Raw genomic sequence first — 8,786 nt, 5'->3', positions numbered from 1 at the left:
CTGCCGTGGAGTCCATTCTGACCCACAGCGCCCCTAGAGGACAGAGTGGAACTGCCCCACAGGGTCTCCAAGGCTGTCAATCTTCATGGAAGCAAAGCCCAAACCACACCCACTGCCGTGGAGTCCATTCTGACCCACAGCGCCCCTAGAGGACAGAGTGGAACTGCACCACAGGGTTTCCAAAGCTGTCAATCTTTACAGAAGCAGACTGCCTCATCTTTCGCCTGTGGAGCACCTGATGGGTTCGAAAAACCTCCCACTTGGTTAGCAGCTGAGTGTTTTAACGCTGTGCCACCTGGACTCCTGCACTAACAAGGAGTGTGCAGTCCAGTGGCATTCCTTATGTGCTCCATGCTGTGTGACTCTCACCATCTATTTGCAAAATTTCAGCGTCTCTGCACGTGAAAACACAGCACCCTTCAACACTAGCCACTGTCCCTCTGGCCTCCCACCAGGGTGGCCACTGGTGAACCTTTGTCCCCCTGCATTGCCTGTTCCACACAGTCCACGTGTAGATTTCCCTGTTGCACATGGTACATTTCCGCAGATGTGCCTTCCTGTGCTGTGCCTCCAGCCAGTTCCAGGCCATTTTCATCCCCTAGAAGGAGACCCTTCTCGCCAGTCACTCCCTGCTCCCCAGCCTCAGGACCCAAGCTCCCACAGCTTTTTGGAAGCAGAGGCCGGGAGCCCTGTCTAAACAGGTGGGTGTCCACACAGCACACACCAACTAGGTTAGAGGAAGTGGTGGTCTCCGCCTTTGCTGCCCCTGGATGGAGGGCAGTCACCTCTCCTGGGGCACTGGGTTCCCCTCCATTCCTTGATGTGAGTGATATTGGGCGCAACCTCCGGGGCTTCCAGCTTTTCATCTGAAGAGGCCTGGGAGCACCTGGCAGTCCTGCGCAGCATTCTCAGGGCCCAGGTCCCCTGGCGCTAGCAGGGGCTCAGCAGGGGAGGCCCCTTCAGTCCTGAACTGAAGCTGTGCCCCAGGCAGGCCACGCCACTCCCCACCAGGCAGGGTACGCCCCACCCACCCTGAAGCTGCTGCCCCTACTCACCAGGCAGGCCGCGCCCCCACACCAGGCAGGTCACGCCCCCACCCTGAAGCTGCCCCCTCACCAGGCAGGCCACAGCCCTTGCACCCTGAAGCTGCACCACCTCCCCACCAGGCAGACCACGCCCCCCACCAGGCAGGCCACTCCCCCTATCAGACAGGCCATGCCCTCACCCTGAAGCTTCTCCCCCCACCAGGCAGGCCACTCCCCTTATCAGGCAGGCCACGCCCCCACCCTGAAGCCGCCCCCTCACCAGGCAGGCCACACCCCTTGCACCCTCAAGCTGCACCACCTCCCCACCAGGAAGGCCACACCCCTCCCCACCCTGAAGCTGCCCCCCCACCAGGCAGGCCACTCCCCCACATGCCAGGCAGACCACACCTCTCCCACCCTGAAGCTACCCCCTCCTGCTGGCCACGTTCCCCCACCAGACAGACCACGCCCCACCCACACTGAAGCTGCCCCCACTCCCCACCAGGCAGGCCACGCCCCCAGACACCAGGCAGACCACGCCCCTCCCACCCTGAGGCTGCCCTCAACAGGTCAGCCTCAGGGTGGTTGAGGACGTGCCAGGGTGGCTGCTGAGCCCAGGCCCGCCTGAGGGAAGCAGTGCGGCATCACGCCTCCTGGGGGCGCTCTGCCTGCCTTTTCTCCTGCAATGCGTGAGCGCCTACTGTGTGCTGGGCTAGGTTTCAAGCAGGGGACTTGGAGGAGCGGAGTGTGTTGCGCCTTGGTCCCTGGAGGCTGGTCTGAGCCTGGCTCAGCAGGCAGACCTCAAGGCTCTGAGCCGCAGGGGTGGCTCGGGGCCTCCCCGGGCTGGACTGGCTCCATGGAAGAAGTAGACCCCGTGCTGGCACGGGCCTACCTGCCGGCTCCTGCACCCAGACAGCCGGCCCCACACCCACTCCACTCCCTGCGGGGTCCCCAGGCCTCCCAGCTCCCTGCTCCCTTCTCCTCCCCTCCCCCATCCTCTCTGAGCAAGCTCGAGGTAGCGGAATCCCTGGCAAAGCGTGCACTGTTTTCCAGCCCAGTGACGCTCACATGTGACAGCTCAGGGACAGTCCTCATGAAAAGCCCCTTTGTTCGTTCTGGCTAATTAAGAAATTGCAGAGCCTCGAACTGGGCCAGGCCTACAGGCCCTTTGGACGCTGGCCATGGCCCTGGGGGCTGGCGGGCGTGGCCACAGGGAGCAGGATTGCAGTCAGCCCCCTGGGCTTGCCCAGCCCCTCGGTTCCCCGCGGGCCCTCCTACCCGAGCTTCTTTGCTGGGCTTCCCCTTCAGGCTCAAGAGGAGGGAGGGCCTGGGGCTCAGTAGGTTTGCAGGCACTGCAGACCCAAGGCTGCTCCCGCTGCTGCACAGCCAGGCTCAGGTGTGACTCCCTGCCCTTCCCTGAGCTTCAGGTCTCTGTCTGTGAAGTGGGGACACTGACACTCCCTTCCACCTGCTCCCTGTCCCTGTGTCCCACCACAGTGGGCATCCGGTGCTGTGGTGCTGGCTGCATCTCAGATACCAGCAGGCTCAGTCATGGCGGACAGGTTTCAGCAGAGCTTCTGAACTGAGCAGACTGGGGAGAAAGGCCTGGCATGGACTTCAGAAAACCAGCCTGTGGGGTGCAGGCCGGGTGTCAACTGGGCCGGGCCTGGGTGAGCGGCCGGGCCTGGGTGAGGGGCTGGGCATCTGGAGGTAATTATTCCCCATGATGAGACTGGCAATCAGCTCCATGGTGGGACCTACCACAAGCAGCTGAGTAGCTGCTCTAGGGATGTGGTCTGCTTCCTGTGTATAAGGAGAAGCCTTGGGGAGTCTCTGGCTTATGGCACGCTTGGACCCTGCATGTAGCTGTGTCGTTCAGCAGCCTGCCAAGCTCTGCCTACCTTGTGACTTTTAATGGACTTGAATTAATGGCCTGCCATGTGGTTTGGTAATATCGGGACTATGCCTAGTTACTTGTTGACCTTGGGCTTGTCAGCCTCAGCAGTCAGCAGCTGAGTGAAGAAAAGCCTCCAGCTTCAGTGGGCCGGGAGCAGGAGGCAGAGCTGAAGCCCAAGGTTGAGGGGCTTTCACCCAGCCCCTAGAGCCTGGCACTTTGAACTTAGACTTAAAGCCTCCAACTGTAAGAGAATAAACTCCTGTTTGTTCAAGCCATCCCATTTGTGGTATATTATTGTCAGAGCGGCACTAGGTGATCGTGACACAGACCATGAAAACCTTCCATCCTGTCACTTGCTTTGGTCTTGTCACCAGGAGTGCTCAACTGTAGGAAAAGGACATCGTGTTTGGTGAAGTAGAGGGTCAGCGCGGGCGAGGGAGACCCTCAGCGAGAGGGACCGGCTCCATACAGACCCACGAGGATGGCCTCCAGCCTGCTGGCGACCCTGAGGATGAACGGCACTGGCACTGTTGCGTTCTGGCGTGCTTAAGGTTGTGCGGAGTTGGAGCCCACTTGAGGATGGCCAACAGCAGCCACATAGTGCTAGAAAATGACCTTGGATTGGCAGGCGCCCCAGACAGTGGCCGCCGCATGGCCCGGAGCAGACCAAGGGTGGGGAAGATGGCGCAGGACCAGGCGTCGTGCTGTTCTGTCGTTCGTAGGTTGCCGTGAGTCAGAGTCCGCCCCCGCAGCCACGGCCAGGTTCTCCCAGGTATCACCCCCCGTTTCCCAGTGTGCTGTGCTGACGTGTTTCCTGACTGCTCACCTTTCCCTCTGTGGCCCTTCAAGGAGCCCAGAGGAGGGAGGACGGAGCCATCGGCGGTGCAGGTCAGGAAGGCACTGGGGCCTCTGCATTCAGCTGGGACCAACGTGCAATCAACAGCCTCTTAGTGGCTGACCCCAAGCAGAGAGCTATGGGGTACTTTAAATTTGAAAATTAACATGAAATCAAAAGAGACAGAGTAATTTTTCATTCTGCTTGAAAGGTTATTTGCTTTCTCAAGAGATGCTTAGTAGACTGATCCATGATGTCAAAAGGTAAATGATTTTAACCCAGATTCAATTTAAATTTCATTACATATTTGTAGGAGATAGCAGCTTCAGGAGCCTTGCCTGGGCTTAGAGGTCTTTCACTTCTGATCACTCTGGTGTTGAACACCCTAATCTGTTTATTATGTGCTCCTGGGTGGGGCTGCTGCTTCCCACGGTCCCTGAGACACCTTCAGAGGGCTGTGAGCAGGCTTGTGTCTCAGAGGCCACCGTATGGGGGCAGTAGCTCCGATCCTGGGTCTCCTGCTCCCAGCATGGCCTGGCATCAATGAGGTGAAAACATCCTCTTCAGGTGAGTGGAGAGATGGCCTTTGAGAGAGTACACTCGGAGGTGGGCATCTGCTTGGTGTGGGCAGGTGCACACAGGGTGCCCTGAGGTCTGGGTCCATGGACAGCTCTGCCCCAAAGCACCATGTGACTGCAGACGAGTCTGGCCCCTTACAGCCTGGGTCTGTCCATCTGTGGCATGGACGGCAGGAGCCAAGGGTGAGGTGTGCAGTCAGCCTGCCAGTCTTTCCTGTGTGGAATCTTGGAACCATGGCCCTGCCTCTGTGTTCCCTGGGAAGTGGAGGCCGGGATAGTCCACCACGGGGGATCGGTGAGGTCACGTGAGTGGACATTTGTGTGGCCCTCGGGCCATGCTCATCCAGAGACAGTGCGACAGATGACTTTGCCTCATCCATGCTGGGTCTCCGCATGTCTCCTAATGCCGGTTCCAGCTCCACTCCGAGGTCTTGCGATCAGTCCCACAGCGCTCAGATCAGTCCCACAGGCTGGATAGGGCATAGCTCGCAGTTCTGCTCCATGAAGGGACTGGACTGGCTCCCCCCGGGAGGGTCAGGGGAGCCATTTTGGGGAAGCAGTGAGTGTTTGCTTCTGGTTAGAAAATCCAGCCACAATTAGGGCTAACAGTTGTCCAACATGGTTAATGTCCTGCTATCACTACACTGCACACCCAAAAAGGGTTGAGTTGGTAGCACCCACCAATACATCCCTGGCCTCCAAGACATCTGGTCTGTGGTTTCTGCGTACCCAGCATCCTGCTGGGGACAGGAGCAGAAGCAGGACATTCCCCTCAAGTGGGCGAGGGGTAACCTGGACACACAAGGACCTGCTGAGATTTTGAGTGGGGGGAGACGGAGGGGTGGTGGCAAGTGGCTGGACTGGCTTTGGAGTAATGGGCAGGATGAGGTGACGAGAGGGGCTGAGAGGACTCCCCTGGCCAGAGTGTGGGGGTAGGGGAGCATGGTGGGTTCTGGGGACAAGCCGATCTGCCTGGCATTGCCCGAGACGGGCCACCATGTCCTCCCGTCAGAGCCTCTTGGTCTGGGCCCGCTGAGAAGGCTCGCTCCCTGCCCCCGCCAGCTGTTCCTTCTCAGCAGGCAGTGCTGAAGGTGGACCTCAGGGCCTACCCAGGCCATGCTTTGGGGAGAGATAATAGGTGTCGTGCTGTGTACCGGGAGTTGTTGACTGATGTCCAGCCAAGACAGAGGACAGTGCTCTGCAGGACCAGGGGGACCTGGCCAGGCTGCCGCTGGCAGCAGGGTTTGGAAGCAGGTTCTGGAAGGTTCCATCAGGACAGACCTGTGTTAACAGATACATACACACCAGTGTTCTTTGAAGCATTGTTCACAGCAGCCGAAAGGTGGAAACAGCTTCAATCCCCTTCAAGAGATGATGGATCATCACGTGGTGTTGTGTACATGCCCTGGTATCCTCTCCATCCAGCAGGACAGATGAGGGCCTGAGACGGGCTGCGACGTGGACCAGCCTTGAGCACATGGTGCTGAGAGACGCCAATCAGAGAAGGGCCGATCCTGTGGGCCCTCTCTTCCATGCTATTAGAACAGGCAACTGCATAGAGACCACTGTTCATTAACCGTTCGTTAATGGTGGCAGCCTGGGATGGCGAGGGGAGCCATTCTGGGGAAACAGTGTCTGCTTCTGGGTGGGAAATTGGCCACAATTATGGCAAATGGTTGTCCAACATGCTTCATGTCGTGCTGGCACTAAACTGTACACCTGGAAAGGGAGGGTTGAGCTGGCAAGGGTTGTGTTACAAACATTTTTACAACGTACGAAACAACCAACATAGAATATTAAAAATAAAAAAAGAAAGAACAGGCCCACATTTGCTAGCAGATGGTGGGCCCCTGAGGGACCAGCAGCCCCTCAGGGGCCAGCCTGGCCCTGCCGGGGACCACAGGCCTCAGCTGGTGCCCAGGAGAGAGGGTGTCCCCAGCCCTCCGCGCTGCCCTCAGCCTCCTCCTCAGCACGCTGCTGCAGGAGCCCCGGGAATGAGTTTGGGTGCCTGCGCTCAGACAAATGGCTGTTTGTAGGGGGAACACGTGCGTGGATGGAATTTTCTTTGGAAATTAATTGCCTGGTGAATTCTTCCCACCACGGCCGTAACAACGCAGGATCCAGGGCGTGTTAGGAGAGCCATAAATGGGTTTAGTCTAGCCCATTTCACCAATGATTGCGTTAGCATCCTTCCTCCGGCTGGAGTTACCCAGTAGGATGCAGTGCGTAAGTGCACATCGGGGCACTTTTGAAAAATCATGTCCGTGCACCTGGGGAGCTCTCTGCCCCGATTTGGGTTTGCTTTATTTTGCAGCATCCCACGGTGGAGCGCGGGGTGGTTCCAGACCACGGCCCGGAGCTCTGAAGGGTGAAGTCTGCAGGCGTGCTCTCTGCCTGCTGTGGGCCTGGCTGCTGGTCTATCTTTGAGGTTTTTCTGAGTCTACGTGTCTCTCAGGCGCTCATTCCCTCTCCCTTTCTGCAATGCTAATGATATTGTTTGTTCCTCGTACCACACACAAAAAGCACAAGATAATCACCCAGGCATTAGTCATCATTAAGCTGGCGATAAAAACAAAACAAGAGAAACACTCCCAAGGCCTGTTTGCAGGATGGGCGTTGTGTCTGCAAGGGGTGGTGTTTGTTACAAATGTGGGGCTTTGGAGATCTATCCAGGGAGGGAGCGTGGCTGCAAAGGGCATCGGCTCCATTAAGCGGGAAAGGTAAATGCAGGGAGCAGGTTGAATTGCTGCGTGGGATGACCCAGTCCTTACTGAATCGGTCATTAAACGTCATATTCATTTCTCGGTCTTGTTGGCCCCATCAATGCAGTCGTCCTTGCCCCTCTGTGCCTGTCAGCTTTGAGTCACTGGGGAAGCCCGGAGCTCCAGGGATGCCGGGATCTCAGTGGGAACATGTGTGTCCACTCAGCTCACTCTTCTTGGTGCCTTCTATGCGTGAGCTGGTGCTGGGGGGCTCAGCTGGAGCCCTGGCCAGTGGAACCCTGACTCCGATGCATTTCTGCAACTCTCTGTTGTGGGTTCAGAAGAAATTGATGACCACTATAATGTCCAGAATTTGGAAGAGTCTTTATTCAGCTGTAGCCGGGCTGCAGGGAGCTAAAGCGTTCTCTCCAACTGCAGCCCTGAGCCTGGCTTCTGGCAGGTTTGTATAGCTTAGGACTGCAAGCAGGCAAGCAAGCGTGTTACAGAAGCGAGATACGTTGTCAGGTTATTGTTTAGGGAAGATTAATGGTCAGCTTACTATTTTGAGGAAGATTGGTGGTCAGCTTATTATCACAACGGAAACACACAAGGCTGAGTGAGGGTCCTCAATTCTGAGAATTTCTGTTGGCAGGATGTGGGCCCCTAACTCTGGGAATTACTATTAACAGGGTTCTCAGGGAAAAGAAGGGGTGAGTGGGTTCTCAGGGAAAGGAAGGGGTGAGTGGGTTCTCAGGGATGTTTGGTTTAGAAAAGGAAGAGGGGAGTGGGCTCCTCAGGGATGTTTGGTTCAGATAGCTACTGGGCTCTGTGAGAAGGGTAGGGAGAAGTGGAAATGCTGTTATGCTGGAGTGCTTGTGAAATGAACTTTGCTGCAAAATGGAGTTTGAACAAGTCATTACAAAATAGAAATCATCTCCTTCACATCTAACAGGAAGGCCTAGCTTCCGGGGACGCTGGGCGTTGCCGAGGGGAAGCTGGGGCTGAGGAAGCTTGGATGTTGTGTCTCTCCCGTTGCCTTTCAGTTGTGTCTGAATTCCTTAGGAATGCCCCCGGCTGCAAGTGACACAAAGCTCCCCGCAGCCCGAGCACTGAGTTGGTTGGTTTATGTCGTTGTTTCTGAAGAAGCAGCCCTTCAGTGGCTCGGCTGTGGGCAGGGCTGACTGACTGAGGTTATCCGAGACGTGCACCCTTCCTTCTTCCCATCCACTTCTCTGAATGTCCCACGTGCTGTCCCTGGCCACAGGGAGCTGAAAGGAGGCAGGGAGGACAGTGGCATCCCCTCTGTTGCTTTTCCCAGGTGGGTGGAAACTTCCAGAGCCCCCAGGAGATGGCTGCCTCTCTTTCTGGGCCAGGTGGCAACAGAACCCGGCACCCCCAGGCCTGCCCCACAAGCCTTACGACCAGGGGGCTTGCCCCCAGCAACTGAAGAACAGGTTGGTGGAGGCGGCCAGCAAACCAGGCCGGGGTATGGCAGGGTCCTCCGCACAGCGCGCGCGGCGGCAGTGCCTGGGTCTCACCTGGCCTCACCTGGGCCTCACCTGGCCTCACCTGTGACTCACCTGTGCCTCACCTGTGACTCACCTGTGCCTCACCTGGGCCTCACCTGGGCCTCACCTGTGACTCACCTGTGCCTCACCTGTGACTCACCTGTGACTCACCTGTGCCTCACCTGGGCCTCACCTGGGCCTCACCTGTGACTCACCTGGGCCTCACCTGTGACTCACCTGT

Source organism: Orycteropus afer, unplaced genomic scaffold (genome assembly GCF_000298275.1).
Source record: "Orycteropus afer afer isolate SDZICR_OR568_19922 unplaced genomic scaffold, OryAfe1.0 scaffold00491, whole genome shotgun sequence".
In the NCBI taxonomy this organism is placed as follows: Eukaryota; Metazoa; Chordata; class Mammalia; order Tubulidentata; family Orycteropodidae; genus Orycteropus; species Orycteropus afer.
This window is presented reverse-complemented; position numbering follows the sequence as displayed.